The sequence below is a fragment of the Pelodiscus sinensis genome, chromosome 13, assembly GCF_049634645.1.
Source record: "Pelodiscus sinensis isolate JC-2024 chromosome 13, ASM4963464v1, whole genome shotgun sequence".
Classification (NCBI taxonomy): Eukaryota; Metazoa; Chordata; order Testudines; family Trionychidae; genus Pelodiscus; species Pelodiscus sinensis.
Window position 1 is genome coordinate 34367381 of NC_134723.1, and position 19091 is coordinate 34386471.

General features: G+C 49.5%; 1 long non-coding RNA gene across 3 annotated transcripts in view; it reads left to right on the top strand.

Annotated features, from left to right (window-relative positions):
* The window catches only part of LOC106731460 (uncharacterized), a 43461-nt gene extending 26103 nt beyond the window's left edge, over nt 1–17358 (top strand). For all 3 annotated transcript variants that reach the window (XR_012906932.1, XR_012906935.1, XR_012906934.1), the window contains one exon: nt 7234–17358. This is a non-coding gene — a long non-coding RNA (uncharacterized LOC106731460). The remainder of the gene's footprint in view (nt 1–7233) is intronic.
* Nucleotides 17359–19091: the final 1733 nt, after the last annotated feature.

The following is a 19091-nucleotide window of genomic DNA, read 5'->3' on the forward strand; positions in this document are numbered from 1 at the left end:
ACTGGGCAGGCCTGATGACACAGCGGGGAGGGAAGGAAGCAGTTGCCCCAAGTCTTGACAATTCAAAGGCTGCTGCTGCTACTGGAGCCCTGGGTGGAGCCCTGGGCCTTGAAATCGCCACTGGAGCACCACGCCGCATGCTCTGCAGGGCTCTGAAGCCTGAAGGGGGCCAGACCTCTTCTGCCCGAGGTACCGTCCCTTCCCCTCTCCGACACCTTGCCTGGGGGCCTGTGGAAGCTGTCGGCTCCCCTGCAACTGGTATAAAGGTGAAGTTTTCAGTGCAGCCTCAGGGAGATGGGGTAGACCTTAAAGTGCCTATGTTCCAGTGAAACAAAAAACAGGACTATGTAGCACTATCACTATTCTATGTTCCAGGGGGTTCTGATGAGACTTAGCAGCCTGGATCACTGCCACCTTTGTAAATTTGACTCCAAGTGCTCAGGGATATTTTTTCAACTGGGATTTGGGTGCTTCCCTCCTTCATGCACCTTGGAAAATCCTAAACCCTACTTTTTCATTTGCAACCTACATTTTCCCTGGAAGAAACACAACAAACGTGGGTGGTGGGTGAAGGTAGGGTAGGGGGAGGTAAGCCCTCCCAACCCTTCTGCCCAGCCCCACCCCCCTACACCAAGGAGTGTGGGGCAGTGCATGGTCCCAGCCCCCAACAGCACTATGGGGAGGGTGGGAGGCACATGGCTTTAACACCCCTGGCCCCAGGGCACAGGGAAGGCAGGCACTCTGGGGTAGGAACATTCCGCCTCAGTACACCTACAGTAGGTGTTGGTGGGGGGAGTGTGGCCAGGGCCATGCCTGATGGTTTGGGAAGGCAATGCCTCCCCCTGCCTAGGATACCTGCCGCACCTGACAACAAACCAGTTTGCTGCCCTGCTCAAGCAAGTCCGTGGTCTCCAACGACTGGAGGCCAGAAACCCGACTGTGGCGAGGGAGGCTGGAATGAGTGGCAGGTGTGTTCTGTCTGCTGCCTGGAGAGGTCAGACTTTCTAGCCTTTGTTTTTCTACCTCAGCTTTAGGAAATACACCCTTAGGCTATGTCTACACTCGTGGCTTCTTGCGCGAGAAATATGCAAATGACGCTAAGCGTGGAATATTGCTGAGCCTCATTTGCATGCCTAATGAGCCGCCATTTTTGCAGAAAAGGCTCTTGTGCCAGAAGGAGCTGTCTACGCTGCCCTTTCTTGCGCAAGAAAACCACTCTTGCGCAATGCCGCTACGCCGATTATTTTTAGGAATAACGGCATTGCGCAAGAGTGTTTTTCTTGCACAAGAAGGGGCAGTGTAGACAGCTCCTTCTGGAGCAAGAGCCTCTTCTGCAAAAATGGTGGCTCATTAAGTATGCAAATGAGGCTCGGCGATATTCCAGGCTTAGCCTCATTTGCATATTTCTTTCGCAGGAAGCCGCGAGTGTACACATAGCCGTACAGCCAGTGGCAGCCTGTAGTCATTTGCTCTTCGGAGGATGAAAGTGGAGACCAGCGCTGTTTTTAGCTTAGATGGCAGCCCACTCACCTATTTTCTGGGCTTTGTTTTTACATCTTTGTGGTCCCTTTCTTGCAAGGAGACGTTCCGCATCGGCGCAGGTGGCTGGCAGAGACTCAAATAAGCCTTAAAGTGAAGATGCTGTAGCTACTTTATGCAGACATGTGAGCCCAGTTGTTTTCTTCTGACCTTAAAATAATCCTAGGAAATCACAAAACTGAAAGAACAAGCTCTCTATGAGCTGGTGAACACCTCCTGAAAATTTTAACAGGCAATCAGGCATTGGTTTCAGGGATTAACTTTAACTAGGATGAAAGTTGCTCCTTAAATTGCCTCTTTAATGAACATTTACCTTTTCCCCCCAAAGGATTTAATTGACTGTATAGCAAAGCATTGCCCCCCTCAAGTAGAGCAGCCCCATTTATGCCCCTACCCTTGAACACTGTATCAGAATTTCCGTTGGAAAGCCTTTGTGGAGAGCTGGGGAGGGTGATGACTGTCAAAAATAATTTTCTGCTGATTAAAGCTGTGGCCTGCATGGGCTCAGTCCAGGCATATTTACTTTGCAAAAGTTCAAGTTCCATGCATTGGAAGGAGATATGGGTATATGCAGATACCTGGAAGGCCCCTTTGTAATCCTTAGATAGCTTTACGACACTTTGAGAATAACGATTGGCCAGGGAATATGGCATTAATCTAGGAATTGGGGCACCTGCTTTTATTGTTGTGCCCTGCCACAGTCTTCCTGTATGATCCTGGGCAAGTCACTTAGCACCTGTGCCGCACTTCCCTATCTGCATCATGGGCTAAGAGCGCTGCAAGATGGTCACATAGTATGTTGATGGGGGCCTGTGACAGGGGGGGTATACCATCCACTGGGTCAGGAGGGCTTAGTGCCCTTAAGGTGGAGGAAATCCCACCCCTCCAGTCACTTTGGGCATGCTCCAAGGACTGAAGCAGTATAAAATGGAGCAGCTCAACGCAGTCTGGCCTGGATGCTGGAGAGGAAGGACCTTAGAGGATCTCCAGAGGTGGACCAGCCGGAAACCCAGATGATGGGAGCCAGAGACCCAGGAGACTGTATTGAGCCTCCCGGCCCAGCAGAACTGCAGGAGGAGACTGATGCTGAGGAGCCTGACAAACCTAAAACTTTAGGGATCACCCGAATGTCAGAACTGGTAGGAAGTGACCCAGGGAGGGTGGGCGAGTTGTATCTCCCACCCGAATGAGCTCAGTTTATTGCAGTGGGATTCCCCACTGAGCAAGTGAGGTGGTGGAGCACTCCCCCACTGATAGGGCCCTGGGTCGGGGTCTGGTGGAGTAGCGTGGGCCTAGCCCCCTCCTACTGTGGCTGCTGCCCCAAATCCCCTGTAATTCTAACCATCAGGCTGTGCTGCCCCAAACCCTAGGTCTGTGTTATAGACTGTGGCCATTGGGCCACACTGCCTCGGGACGAGGCATGCTTGCGACATGACAGGGCCATGCATGTACCTTAGATTTGACTTTGAATTAGTCCTTGCTAGGGATCTTTGAGTTTAACCGATTAACCAATAAGCTGACACTTAGTTGTTAATATTATCAGTTAAACTCTGCCCCGCTCCCGGGCGGATGTCGCTGTGCACTCTGCAATCTGAAGCTTTACACAGTGCGTGTAACCGCTAGGTTTTTGAGCGGTTGCACAGTTACTTTATTAAAATGACTTTGAACATCCCTAGTCCTTGTTACCGTCCCCTTGTCCACTCATTCCTGGTATCCTGTAGAGAGCAGAGAGGAAGAAATACACAAACGCTTCCCCCTATTGTACGCAGTCTATTTCCCGAAAACTCTATTGCAATTTGAATAGAGCTGGTAAGTACCGTAATTTCCAGGCGTTTTTTCACAGCTGTTTTCTCCTCTTTTTTGATTACTTATGTGCTGATGGGTGGACTGTGTGCAAGATGCTTTCCAAGCCCTTACGAAGGACAGGCCTTGCTTCAGGGCTGAAGGCTTCTTTTTGAAGAGATTTGAGGATCTGAGACAAATTCTCCACGGTGTTATGGTTGTTCCATGATACGCCACCCTGCAGCTCCTGCTTTCCTAGTGGCATAGAGCCAGGATACGGGCTTCTCCAACTGCAGCTGGAATAGCCGGTGAAAGAGGTTGGGTTGTAGGGCCTTTCTGCTCCCTGTCGTGCTAGTCTCAGCTGAAGTTTTGGCCATATGTGGCCACTGCAATGAAAAGCAGCATACAGGGACCTGTGGCAGTGGGAACAATCACACTCGGAGCCAAGCGGCATTAGGCAGGGGGCACAAAGTTCAGCTCTAAATCCCTTTTTGCGCACAGATCCAAACCCAAACTCTCTCAAGTGTCGCTCCCCCCGACATGCCCCAAGCACTGGTCGGTGTTACGCCTTTGGGAGTAAAGCGTTTTGGGGTCCCTCACGCTGAAGGGCAGCCCAGCAGCTCATGTTGGAGGGTCTTGCTTTTGTTCCTTTTCTGTGCTGAGATCTCCGTTCACTAACTAAGGTTTGTCCTGCTGAGGCCGGCAGCCAACTCTCACTGCAGTGTGCGGTGTGAATGCATGGCCCTTCTATTTGCTTCTGCCTTAATGCAATATGCAGGCTTTAGAGCAGTGGTTTCCAAACTGCGTGGGTCGTGGAATGTCAGGCGCTGGGTCTCCTTTCTGCAGGTGACCAGTGGGGGGTGCTAAGGTAGTTCCCTGCCTGTCCTGGCACTGCAGACTGCGCTGTACCCCACAAGTGGCTGGCAACAGGTCTGGCTCCTGGGGAGGGGGACGACAGTGCACAGAGCTCCATACACTGCCCCCACCCTGACACTAGCTCTGCACTCCTATCGGCTAGGAACCTGCTGCTGGCTGCTTCTGGGGCACGGCGTGGCCTGTGGTGCCAGGAGAGGCAGGAAGCTGCCTTAACACCTCTGCTGCACCTCTGACTGGGAGTGGCTCCCAGGTAAGCCCCTTCTGACCCCCCCCCCAAGCCAGAACCCCCTCCTACATCCCAAAGCTGTCATCCTTAGCTCCATCCCAGAGCCCACACTGGAGTCAAATTATGTTGGAGTGTGGGCATCAGCAATTTTCTTCAACTGGGCTATGAGGAAAAAAAGTTTGAAAACCGCTGGGTTAGAGGATGAGGTGATAAAATCATCCCTGCTCATAGTAATTTAGTACCCAGATTTTATGTTTGCAGTGATGCAAACATATAACCTATATAACCCCATATAACCCATATGCCCTAATCCAGGTAACAAAGAAATCATGGAACTTGTCGCACAGGACAGATTGTTCTGGAAGAAAACTATTTTACAGGCTCTCAAATGTTTTGAGAGTGAACGTATCCAGGCATGATAAGAAAAGTCGAGGATCTAAAAAGAGTGTACTGCACCTCAAGTGGTGGACTTTTATGTGGCATCTGTAATTGGATTTGCCAATCTAGGATTGGTCTTGTCCAGGGGTAGGCAATAATTTTTTGCCGGGGGCCACTCTGAAAATTTTTGAAGTGGCCCCGAGCCGTACAGGAAGGGGCGGGGCATTGAGCGGAAGGGGAGGGGCCAATATATTTCCGAGTTCTCCACCCCCAGACAATGATTGGTCTGGGGCTGAGGGAGTGCCTTTGCCCTCACCCCATGTTCTCCCAAGGTGAATGTGCCCCTTGTGTGGGAGGAGACATCCCTCACTCCCCTACCCCTAATGCAAAGAGCCGCACCAGAATTGTCAAGCAAATAAAAAAAAGCCCCCCAGAACAGAATTGTCAAACAAAAACATTTAATTTTTTTTTATAAAAGGAGGCTGCCCCTTTAAGACGGCTGCCATCTTGGGAGCCATTTTTAAAATCCCACAGCTCCAACCCCAGTAAGCACAGGAAAGCCGGGGGTCGGGGGAAACCGGCAGGGGCTGTTTGGGGAGGGGGGGACCAGCAGGGGCTGTTGGGGGGGGCCCAGGAGCAGCTTTGTGAGTTGCACTTTTGGGGGGCAAGAGCCACATATGGCTCACGAGCCACGAGTTGGCCATGGCTGCCCTAAGCCACAGCTGCTCCCTGATTGGCCTGAGGACGGGGGAGTAGCAGGGCCTCCGGGGGTTGGATCCACCCACTTTGCAGGCCACATCCAGCCCACAGAGGCCCTTCTGCCCACCCCTGGCCTAGTCGCATACCAACTAGGGATGTAATAGTGTAGTCAATTAACCGATAAGCAAAAGCTTATAGGTTAATGCTATAGACTGCATGCGTTTCCCTCCCCCCACCCTTGCCAGTAAATTTTTTGTGGGCTGGTCAGCAGCCCAGCTCAGTTCTGGCTCCTGCCAGGTCCAAAACCTACCCCTGCTGCAGTTCTGCATTTAAAGTGTATTAGGAGCCAGGTGGGCTGGCCACCTGGCTCACTTCCATCTTGCACTGGGTCCAGGAGACAGTGGCTGCTGCCACCTCATGCTGCTGCCTCCTTATCAGAGGCAGCAGCACTGGACAACAGGCAGCAGGTCCAGAAGGGGAGCTGTTTTTTAAACTGGCTCCCCTCTTGGACCAGCTCCTGCCTGCCACCCTGCACTGCTGCCTCTGATACAGTGGCTGCCAGCCCCAACCAAGGGACTATAGGCTAGTCAACTAACCAATAAAAATTCATGAGGTTACTCGACTATTAAATTAACCGATATTTGACATTCCTAATACCAACGGCATCATAGAAGCTGAGATCCGTCAATTGACAGCTCAGTCCATGCCTACCTACATCCAGGGTGGTGGAATAATATCTTTTCATGGACCAATTTCTGGTTGTGGAAGAGACAAGTTTTCAAGCTCCACAGAGATTGTCCTCAGGGACCCCCTCCCCTCCAGTCTGATTGAGTTTTCTATAGCAGTTGTTGTCAGTAGATCAGAGAGTACTTTAACTGGGAGCTCACCAACCCTGCCAGCCAGGGGACAGCCCTGCTCTTCCCAGCAGCAACACTCACATGCTGAGACCGTCAGAGCCAGGGATGCGCCTCTCCTTCCACCTGGCCCTCATGGTTCCTCTGGGTCTAGGTATGGAGATACCAGTGTTGATAAGCTCCTCTGCTGGTCTCCTGCCTTCAGCTCAGCCACCAAGCCGTCTCCACCCCTCGCTCTCCACGTTAGACTATCCCCTGGCAGCTCCCAGCTGCTCCTCTTCTCTTTTTTCTCCCGGCTTTCCTCAGGCATCTCCTCCCAGATTGCTGCTCCTTGATCCTTTGTAGCCCCACGGTGCTGCCCCACGCTCTTACCTGCCCAGAGTGGTATAAGAGCAATGGATCTACTCCATTTATCAGGGCCTAGCTCTGGTATCTGTGACTAGCATCCATGTGTGGAATAATTTGTGTGTGTGCCAAAGCATGTGTGGATGTGCACCACCAGTAGAAACACAAAACTTGGCTGTGGGCGCTTTGCTAATCAGCGGGGCAGCACTGAAACCTCTCGTGCTCAGCCACACAAGTGCCCAGCTTCCAGAGAACACTGGTGACTGTGTCTTCGGCAAAGTTTTGCCTGACGGAGGGAGAAAAGCACCCAGCCAGAGAGTCGTGTATAGACATGGGGTAGAAGCGCTTTACATCGTCATGTGCCTTCCAGCAGCACTCGATGTTTCGCCAAAGCAGCAGCACAGGTGGGGAGCCAGATCTTGCATCTCCCCCCGTGGTTACTTGGGCCCCACTTTGTCTGGTTGGGCATGTTGGTGTAAAAAGCAAATGACGCACCACTGAGAAAAGGGACTGTGCTCTCGTGTACCCCTGCAGGGACTGAGGTATGGACCTTCACCTGCCAGCACTCCGGTAGACATGTTTCCTGACCACGGCTGCAGGTTACCCCTGCTACATCCCATCATTGTCAGCTAGTGGATCCCTGCCTTCTACTCACCCATCATCAGAACCTTGGCCAGCTGCACCAGACCCTGGCCCTTTCATGCACCTCTAGCGGGTGGCTCCCATAGAACTTGATTCTTCTCTGCACACAGCTTGGGTGTCCCCTTTCTATCCTGGCTCCTCGCTGCACAGCGGAATCACGGGCTCCCCAGTGCTATGGGCCTACTGGCCCCCCGCCCCAGGATTTCACTCCAGTAAGGACGGCAGGAACAAGTCAGAGCTTGGCTCCCAAAGGACCAAATTCTTCCATGGTGTAAGTCTGCTGACTCACAGCAGGAACGCATTTCAGCCTGTGCTCAGTAAAGACATAAAGCCAGGCATAAATAAAAACATATTTTGCATATTGTCCAGATGCAGAGAAAAGCAGCAACATACGGAGCCCTGAAGAAGAGGAGGCGACGCGGTATCATATATCACATCGAGGTTTCTTTTTATCACGCTAAATACCATGTTCCAAATCAGTTTCAAATGGGAAGGTTGGAACGCCCAGCTGGTGCAAACTGGCCTAGCTCCAATGAAATCTAATAAGAGGTTTAGACTTTTCCACTGCAAACACAAACTCTAACATTATTTATAGAGAAAGCCCAGTGAAAGAAAGCAATATGGCACTGTTAGAGCCCTGTGCTTTTGCAGTAATCATTTGTTTTTCATTTCATTGTGGGACCTTATCTGTCTCTGGAGAACTGCATTCATTTCTTCCGTGGGATGCCTCTGTATTTCTGTGGCCATGATCTGACTTGGCTTGTGCATAGGACGTGACCCCACTGAAGTCTATATTTATTATGAATGCAGGCCTCTTGAGGCAGAGGAGAATGTAGACCAGCCAAAAAAATCCGGTTTTGGTAAAGTGGTTAAACTCTTGACCTGCACCCAAGACTGATGATATAGGAAGGATCTGCCCAAAATTGTGACCCAGTCAAGAAGACCCGCAAGTGTTCACACCTCAGTTCCATGCAAAGAAAACAAAAGAGACAGACACAATCAATAAAATGGTATGGGACAAGGGGAGACAAAGAGAAAGTGCTGAAAAGAGAAGCAGTGGGAGAGAGAACAAATGGGATCTCCCACAATGCTAATGCTGATTCATATTTAATGAATTCATATTTATATTGCATTTTTACTGTTCAAAGTGTCCTCCCAACACTACTCTTCAATCGATGCTTCTCTGCACCATCTAAGTTATCTTCACTTACAGAAAGAAGATAAAAAGCTCCAATTCAGATGTGATCATGTTTTGCACTCATCTGGTAGTGGTATAAATGATTATGTCACATGTAGGGCAGTGAACAGGCAGGTCCAATAACTCTTGTCCACCACTTTTGTAAATAAAACCCCCCAGAACTAGGCCAAAATAACAAAGGCACCTACTATTTCTCAGATTGTCAGTGAATGGAGAAAGAATAAAGCTGGGTATTGTTAGAGGAAAAATGTTCAAGAATAATCTCCCTTTCTGCTGCATTGTTGTGGTCACTCCCGGCCCTGCCCAACTTGTTAAAACATGTCAAAAAGGAGCTCTGAGGATGATCACCTTGGCAATGTCTACACTACAGAGTTTTTCCGGGATATCAGAGTTTTTTTGGAAACAGAGAGTCTTTTAATTAGCGGGAAAATTTATCAGTGGCAGCGCTCAGAGATAAAATAAGCAATTAACAAGTGGCTATGGAAAAACATGAAATTACTACACAACGCTGATTTCTAAAACTATTAGAAATCCTTTAAAACTGAAGGCTATAGAATCATAGAACGCTAGAACAGGAAGGGACCTTGAGAGGTCATCAAGTCCAGGCCCCTGTCTTCACCTCTAAAACCGCAACTGAACAACAAAGTGCTTGTCCTTCAGAGATGTTAAAATGACCTTCCCCTGCCTCGCAAGACAGAAGTTTTGTTGATGACAAGCGCCGGTGTGAACACCTTCTTGCCAACAAAGCTCCCACCGCCCCCTGTGGGTGGAAGTATATTATGTCAGCAAAAGGCCTGACAAACAGTGGTTACACAGCTCGACTTTTCATGACACATCCGTGTCGCTAAAAGCTTGTAGTGTAGACAAAGCCAAAACCAAGCTCTGATCATGTACTGCTGTGCATGCTCTCTGGATGAGTAAGCATCTAAGGCAGTGACTACGGACAGTAAATCAAGAGAAAGAGTAACAAAAAATCCACACCATTTCTTCGATTAAAACAACTAGCAAAAACAGGCAGAATGTATGGCAGGCCAGCCAGGAGGCTGATGCCAGACTTGTGAGAACAGAGTTGACTCCAACTTACTCAGGTGTTACGGAAGACACAAGAAAGGGAAGGCCTGTTCCTGCAGTCCTACAGTAGACAAAACTCCCATAGCCTTCAATGAAGGATTGGTCCCAGATTCAGTATGATATCTTTATCACTGTTGGACAAGTTGGATGGTCACTTAAAAGTAAAAGAGGCACAGGAGGAACGGAATAGATTCACAGAGGTTAAGGCCAGAAGGGACCATTAATAGCCAGTTAATAAAGGAATGATAGTGTGGGAACTCACGTTTGCAAATGGACCTGTGTAACGAGCCTGGGACAGTAACATGGCTGCCTGCTGACCCGGAAGAGGACACACCCTCTATAACCCCTTGGTGGGCAGGTCCAGCCACACCTAGCCCCGCCCCCAGGAAGTCAAAGGGTGGGTCTGAGACTATAAAAGCCCCAGGCTCAGTCAGACCCAGGGAGCTGAGCCGAGCAGATGCCTGGCCCGGGCTCCTGCAGCGAAGGCCTCAGCTGTGCTGCCCCCGGCCTGAGGCCTGGGTTGGACTGCCTGGACCCCTGCCAACCCTGGAGCCTTGGCCTGGACTGTGGAGACACTGGCTGCCGCCTGAACCCATGTTAACCCTGCTGGGACCCGTGCCGGGCACCAACGACTGGGTTGGCCCACCTGGAGCCTCGCTTGAATCAGAGCCCATGGACACCATGCCAGCCCCGCTGTCGCCCGAGGATCTGCCGGAACATCGCCATAATCAGTTAGACCCTCGGCGTGTAACGGCCTGGATCCCTGCCGACCTAGTGGCTGCAAGGCCACCACTATCAGGGCCCTGAGCTGGGATGTGGTGGAATAGGGAGGGCCTGTGTCCCCCCCCCCCCCCGCCACCCGCCTTTTGGGTGGCAGGTTCCCCCCTGTGGGGCAAAACCGCTGCACTTGTTGGCTCTCCCAGAGTGAGGAGACCCGACTCCCAGTCCGGCTGGGACCCAGCCAGAGCTTTGATTGCTGGACGAGTGGTGATAGACACTTGTTGCCCTGACTCAGAGCTGCACCATAAACAGTGAACTGGTGACTATTTGTATTAACCCTGTGTCTGTCCACTTGGCCTGACCCCGGGCTGGGCCTCACAAACTGTCGCTTGGCCGAGGTGTGCCTCACGGACTTGTGGGCACGTTAGGGAGTCAGCAGTGCCCCACTCACTGACATAGGACCCTTTTACAGCCCGATAACATCTATTATTGTGTCCTCCATTGACTCCTACAATTCTAGAGTTTTCAATGCCAGCTCTTTGCCTGGCTCCCCCAGCTGCCCTGAAACATGCCAGCAGGGAATGGCCTAGTTGCATTCAGAAGAGTCTGTCTTCCAGTGACCCCCTCTTCCTCGCTGCCTCTCTTGGGAGAGCGACAAGCGTGGCACTCTGCTATTTATGAAAAATAAGGAAGAGTATCACCAAGGTGGCTTGCTCCTTACTTCTCTACATTGTTTTGTCACTTTCTGCTTATGGTCCATCAGAGCTTTCCTAACTTGCATGAATATGGGGGGTTGTGACAGCAGTGAGAAATGTGTCAACCGGATTTCCTGTCATCCCATAGTCCTGCCATCGAGTTAAGTAAAAGAGAGAGACGAGTAGTGATAGGGGCAGCCTTGAACCACACGTGAATGTCACTTTTGAGATTGAGCTTCATTCTTACTATCTTTAGCCTGTGGTTAGCTGCTGACTCTCAGCCTGGATAGGCAGGAAGAATGCCAGGGTACCTGCCTCAAGTTTTAAGTTCCTTTTGCTACAAGACAATACAGCTCAAGAATGTGTTCCCCTGAGTCACTGTGCAGAAAGATGACAACGTAGAAGAGAGCAGTGAATGAATCCTAGAACACATCTTGGAAATTGTGTAGAAGCTGGGATCAGTCATGGGCCTCAACCTTGTTTTGGTCCGTGCTCCCCAAAATGGCTGAAACATCATCCCACTATATATCACCATCCCTTGGGAGTGCAAAGGATTGTGAGATTTGATTCCCTGAGGGATTTTTGTGGCTGTTTTGTTGGCTGCAGGGCTGAAATTGTTTAGGACATTCAACAGGCTGGAACTACACAGCAACCTCTTCAAAAAGAAAGGAGTGTGTCATTTTATAGACAATAATCTATAACTGTTGCGATGAGCTTCTACTTCTCCTTTACAATCACAGTGTTTTACATGATAGTAGTGCAAAACTATATTATACGACTAATTAGTGTATTGATTTTTTTCTGTTCTATTGCACCCAAACTTACATAAGAACGTGAGAGCAACCATACTTGGTGAGATCAAAGGGCCATCTAGCCCAGTATTCTGTCTTCCAACAGTGGCCAATGCTAGGTGCCCCAGAAGGAATGAACAGAAAAGTGACCCCCTCTCCTATCACCCATTTCCAGCCCCTGACAAACAGGCTCGTGACATCATTTCTACCCATCCTGGCTAATAGCCATCGATGGACCTAACCTCCATGAATGTATCTAGTTCTTATGTTCAAGGCTGGGACCCAACAAGAACCTGCAATTAGGTTTTCAAAGCTTGGGTAGGACTTGGGAGTGGATGTTCTGGGAAACTGGGAGAAATCAGGGTATGGGATATACCAGATGGGCGGAAAGAGGTATGGTGGGTTGGGAATGGGCAGTTGCCATGTTGGGATTGCCTGCCAATTTTAGATCTGTGAAGTAGATCAAAACTCTGTGCTCCCCTCCATCCCATTGCAAGGCTCTCCCAACAGGAGAGCAAAATATTGTCAACATCTGGTGCAGAAGGACAGAATTTTGCCTTTGGTCAGCAGCAGCAACTTGTAAGAAAAGCTACGATGGCGTGGGTGCTTATGTCGTATTTTTGTTTTTTTCATTTTCACTTAACTGATCTCTTGAAGTCTTTTCAGAGGCAGTGAGTGTAAGGAAGCAAACACCAGACTCTGCACTGCTGTGGTTTCACCAGCAGAATCACATAGTGAAACAGCCTACTGGGTTTCTACATTTCCTCTCCAGCAAAAATGACATTTCAACTTGTCTTTAGCAGTCGCACGAGCCATTCCTGCTGCACGAGCGGGGTCTGATACAGAGAGTAGGAAGCTGCTGTCGTTTCCCCAAGCCTGTGTACATTAAATACTCATTACAGCTTGCAGCTTTACTACAAAATGCAGGGAAGAAAGGAAATGTCACAGTGATTCAACAGCTTAAACTAGTTTGAAAAAAAAAAAGTTCCTGAAATATTGGTTTGTTGTTAGGAGACTCTGGATAGTAAAAATGCTAGTTTTGCAATGAGCAGCAGAAATTGATACTATGTAGCTATGTTGCTAATACATATATTAGCCTCCTAGGGAAGAGGGTCAGTCTTATGGCTCAAACATTAAACTGGCCCTCAGGACACATTCATTCAGTTCCTGGTTATGATGCAAACTCCCTCTGTGACCTTTAGCAAATAATTTAACCTCGCTGTGGTTCAGTTTCTTTTCTGTAAACTGGGAATAATAGTTTCTTTCTTTCCTCCTTAGTTGATTTAGACCATGACCTCTTCTAGACAAGGACTGTCTCTTACTTTATATATGTACAGCGCCTAGCACAGTGGGGCCCTGATCTTGATACTGTAACACAAATAAGAAATAACAATGATAAATAACAACATACAAATGTAGAGAAAATAACTGTGAATGCAGCTTTGTCCCTTAACAATGAGATCTTGTGCAGATTTCTTGAACTGTTAACTACAAACGTCTGAACATGGGGGCTGAGTGAAATACTTAAGTTTCCTTTTGTCTTTTTTTCCTCCTTCATTATAAAAAAAAATCTTTTTTCGACTTGTAAAACATTTGTGAAATTGGAACAATGGAATGAAAATTTAAATTTTGCATGTAAATCTCTCTGGTAGTTTTGGTTTGTTTTAAAAAATACCATTCATGCTCTGTACATCCGCAAAAATGTTCGAATGTTTAATGTGAAATTTACTTTTCAATTTGGGGCAGTTTTGCTGTTGGGGATTCCATGCTGGGTGGGGTTTTTTTTTGGTTGTGATTGGTGTTGGTTGTCTCCCTGGCTAAGCTGATTGTATGGGGTCAGCAGGGCAGATAGAAACCATTTTGGATTCCCCCTCAGAGGTGACAGTAGCCACATTTTGTGTGCTGTCTCTGTGGCTCTCAGGAAAATCCTTGAGGGTGGAAGGAGGGAGCAGCTCTGTGCTGCCCCCTGTGGCACTGAGGGGAAGAGGGACACATTTCATGTCTTCCCTCGCCTAGGGTAAAGGTGAGGGGATCCGTGACCATGCCTGATGGCACCTGACCTCCATGGATGAAGAAGAGCCCAGCTGAGGCATCCTCCGCTTCACTGTGAGAACCCGCTACCAGGTAGAGGGTGGTGGGTCTGTGGTGGGACAGGTTGGGGATGATATTTGGGGACCAATAGCTACATGGCCCAGTGGTGTCCCAGGTAAGTTTGAAGACACAGCCATGCTGTGGTCCTTTGGGCTCCACTGGGGCCAGTTTAACTTGCTTAGGACAGCCGGCTGTAACGCTTTAATTCCCATCTCAGTGGCAGCGTCTGGGGCATAGTGACACATCAGGCAGGCAGTGGTTATCCCCTGCCAGTCTTCAACAGTGGCCCGTCAGTGGCAAACCCCCTTCCCTGCTGCCCCACATCCAGTGCTTAGCTGTCAGGGGTTGCAGGCAGACCCAGAGAAAGAAAAGAAAACTCGAGCCAGGTTGCCAAGGGGCACACTTTATACACTATCTACCCAAAGCGCTTGCTGCCAGATTATGGTAGCTCCTTCCCACCTACACAGTCCCCTCACACTTTTTTACAGGCACTGCTCAAATCCCAGTTGAAAATCATGGAGGATCTCATAGTGGCAGGGCTGAGGGGGAGCCAACTGCTGGCCAGGAAGCAGAGGCCTGCCACAGATTTTAGCATCAGGCTTTCACCCTCTGTCTACACAGCCACAGGATGGTCTGGTGTCTCCCACTGGAAGCCAACAGCCTTCCCTGGTCTGCTCACAATCCTCCAGTGGAGCAACCCTAAAGTATCTGTGACTGCCCTGAGGCAGCTGCCTGCTCCCGTTAAACAGAGGATGGGCAATACACAGGTAGCTACATGCCACCGTGGAAGGCAGGTGGGCTGACCATGTGTCCTGTTTGGGTTGGTACACTCCCCTTTTTCAGCTCTGACCTGGCTGCCGCTCCTTATTCACCAAAACTGGGCAGAGGAGAGAGCGGTAGCAGCAGCTGCTGCAAAGGGTCAGCGGAAAGCCGAGTACAGGCAGTCCCCGGGTTACATGGATCCGACTTACATCGGATCCCTACTTACAAACGGGGTGAGGCAACCCCGCACTAGCTGCTTCCCCCCAGCAGACCAGGGAGATGCGAAGCTAGCGCCCCCCTCCAGCAGACCAGGGAGACGCGAAGCTAGCGCCCCCCTCCAGCAGACCAGGGAGACGCGGAGCGGCTTTTCTCAGCAGACACCTCAGCTTGAGAATAAAGGACTGAGGGAAGTGAGGTGTGGGAGAATAAAACTGAGCTCTGGAGTAATGTTTTGCTAGAGTTTCCCCTACAATATGTACCAGTTCCGACTTACATACAAATTCAACTTAAGATCAAACCTACAGTCCCTATCTTGTACATAACCTGGGGACTGCCTGTAGTCCACCAGCAGCAGCTGCGACATTTGCTGCTGGCAGGCAGCGCTGCCTTCAGAGCTGAGCAGTGTTCCCTGTAAGCTGTGACTCCAGCATGGCCCAACTGATTAGCAGAGTGCCCACTGCTAGGTGTTTTGCTTGTAGCCGTGTGCGCATTCGTACATGCCTCGGTGCATATAACAAAATATTCTGCACATGGATGGAAAAAAATCCACATGTGGAGGGAAGCGATTAGAGGGCACATTGGTTGTGCCCCATCCAGGTGGCACTGAGCTTGCGGTGGTGTTAGCTCCACCCCCCACCCCAGTTTTGGGCAGCACAAGGCTCTGGTAAACTCTGGGCGCATGGGAGGGGAAGCTTGGATGAGACCTGCGCCATATCATCACCTTTGTCACTGCATTGTGTAGCTGCGTGCTGCAGTCACAGGCACACAGAGGCAGCAGGTCTCTGCCAGGCCTTTCCCCATGGTCTCCCCTTGCCAGATTCTTTCACTCTGCAGGAAAAAGCTCCAGCGGTAGGGCTGCACACTGCTAAAAACTGCAGTGTAGACATGGGGAGCACCACTTGGGTGTGTAGAGAGCTGTGTTGGGTTCGTACGATGGGGATTGGAGCAGCCAGGACACTCTTACTTGTCTCACTATCTATACTGCTGTTTATACCCTTCCTAGCTGGGCATGTGGTGTCTGTCTTAGCCATGACACAGTCAGTGTAGACGTACCCCAATTGTTGGATAGATTTGCTAGCTGCCGCTCCTCTTTTCCTGCCTTCACAGCTGCAGATGCCTCTGCTTGGCACTCTGACTGTTTGGATCATAGTGTGAAGGAGTTAAGGTCCTAAAAATATCCTGGCCACTTTTAGAAGTGGCACCAGAAGGTGATGCTATAAAAGTGGCTGGCTGCATGTTGCCTGCCCTTTTTACTCACACATTGTTGAAGGTTATTCCTATGGCATTCCTGTTGTACACAAGAAGTCCAGAGTCCAATATTGCCAGGTGCTATGTGAGCGGATTTTGCAAGTTCCAAAAGATGGTGCAGGCTTTCAAAGTTTCGTTTGGGGTAGAAGGAGAGGGAGTGAAATTTGAAGAACTCAGAAATATGCAAGAACCAGATTCAGGCAGAATGTTGTCAAAAACATCCTCTGGCTTCCCTCGGCCCTGCAACTGAAATGATTGACAGAGCCCTTCAAATCTGTAGATATCTGCTTCATATCTGGGGGTCTCTGTGAATGTGGATATCTGCAACTCATTTGTGCAGATATGGATGTGGATACAGATACAAATTTTATATCTAGTACACTGCAGATCTGCAGATATCTGTTTTATATCCAAGGGCATCTGCAAATGTAGATGTGGATTGCGAATGTGGATTGGAGTATTGTGTCCAATTCTGGGCCCCACATTTCAAGAAATATGTGGAGAAATTGGAGAGGGTCCAGAGAAGACCAACAAAAATGATTAAAGGTCTAGAAACCATGACCTATGAGGCAGGGCCGGACTAAAGGGTGGGCGAGCCGGGCAGCTGCCCCGGGTGCCAACCGATGGGGGGCGCCTGATGGCAGCTGTAAGGGGCGCGCGGCATCCCTGATAGCTGCCATCAGGTGCCGTGCGCCTGGCTCCCGCAGCGCTGGTCCCCCCCATCCCCGCGGCACCAGCCAGCAGCGCCCTTCCCCCCATAGCTGTGGGGTCCTGCGTGGCCCGCTCCAGGCTGCGAGCCAACAGTGGTGGCTGGGCAGCATATGCACGGCGGGCTCTGGGCTACACACCAGAGGTCGTGGCCGGGCCAGCCCACGCATGCGCCGTGCACCTACGCCTGGGGCACCAAAATGGCCCGGGCCGGCCCTGCTATGAGGGAAGACTGAAATAATTGGGTTTGTTTAGTTTAGAAAAGAGAAGACGGAGAGGGGACATGAGTAGTTTTAAAGTACCTACACAGGTGTTACAAGGAGGAAGAAAAATTGTTCTCCTTGGCCTCTGATAATAGGACAAGAAGCAATGGGCTTGAATTGCAGCAAGGGAGGTTTAGTTTGGACATTAGGAAAAACTTCCTAACTGTCAGGGGCTACGTCTACATTGGCCCCTTTTCCGGAAGGGGCATGTTAATTTCACGAGTCGTAATAGGGAAATCCGCGGGGGATTTAAATATCCCCCGCGGCATTTAAATAAAAATGTCCGCCGCTTTTTTCCGGCTTTTAGAAAAGCCGGAAAAGAGCGTCTACACTGGCCCCGATCCTCCGGAAAAGGGCGCTTTTTCTGGAGGATCGGGGCCAGTGTAGACGCTCTTTTCCGGCTTTTCTAAAAGCCGGAAAAAAGCGGCAGACATTTTTATTTAAATTTCCGGCTTTTAGAAAAGCCGGAAAAGAGCGTCTACACTGGCCCCGATCCTCCAGAAAAAGCGCCCTTTTCCGGAGGATCTTATTCCTACTTCAAAGTAGGAATAAGATCCTCCGGAAAAGGGCTTTTTTTCCGGAGGATCGGGGCCAGTGTAGACGCTCTTTTCCGGCTTTTCTAAAAGCCGGAAAAAAGCGGCGGACATTTTTATTTAAATGCCGCGGGGGATATTTAAATCCCCCGCGGATTTCCCTATTACGACTCGTGAAATTAACATGCCCCTTCCGGAAAAGGGGCCAATGTAGACGAGCCCAGGGTGTTTAAACATTGGAATAAATTGCCCAGAGAGGTTGTGGAATCTCCATCACAGGAGATATTTAAGACCAGGTTAAAGAAGTGGTTATACCCACGAAAGCGCACGGCCGTCAGTGGCCGTGATGTCATCATCGGACACCTGGGCCAGCAGCACCCTAGGCAACTGCCTAGTTTGCCTAGGCTCACGGGCCACCCCTGTCCACACCTCTTTTTTTACAGAGGTGGATACCAGTTTTGTATCCACACAGGGCTCTAATGATTGAACTTCACTGTCACTGGTTCAAATGACTGTTCCACCTGGGTTGCTAGTTAAGTGAGAAAGTAATTTGGGCCCAATCCCTCTTCCACTCAAGTCAGTGACAAAAGCTCCTCCGACTTCAGTGGAGCGAGATATGACTATATAAAGTCAGAGTGCCAAAACCAGAGTTAGTTTTGTACCCTTTAGTCGTCTTACAAAGGACAGCTTGTTCCTCACAGGAGGAATAACAAAGGGGAGAGGAGTAAGTATCAGCAGTAAATTATGGTACCCCTTGCAATGGCTTAGCTGTATTGGCAAGTGTTGGAGAGTGGAGCTGAGATTAAAACCACCTTGGGTCTTCTGCCTTGGGGTGAGGGGCTTTGGAAGTATGTAGATGCGTGGCAAAGTCCAGGCAGCCCAGGCAGAAATGAAGGAGTGGCTCTTACTCCCTCCTACGTGGACACACAGTCACTGTCATAATCAAGCATTTAATGACCTGCATCATGCCACGCTGTACGAGAATGCTGTGACTCTCACTCACATTCTTTCCTTCCATCACACACTCACATGCATGTGTTGCTGTAGATTCCCAACCTAGGTTTTGGTTTAGTTACATTACGCTATTACAGGCATTCATAGCTTACTGGAGAGTGGGTACTACATCTCACACAACCCTTTCTTTTCTATTCCAAAAGATTCATGGCTGTTTCAGAATATGTCAGTAAGTGGAAACAATTTGGTTACAGACAAATAGCACTACATATATGCTAAGTGATAAAAGGTATTACTGACACAACATATTTTGTATGGAATAATTTTGCCATCTGATTATGCCATTTATGGCATACGATACCTGCCAGCTAGCCTACCAAAGTGGCTGGTTTTTGTGTTTTTTTGTGGTTTTTGGGGGTTTTTTTTTTTTTTTTTTGCAAGAACCTGATGATCACTTTCTAATAAAACATTTTAATAAAATAACAATTAATGAAACA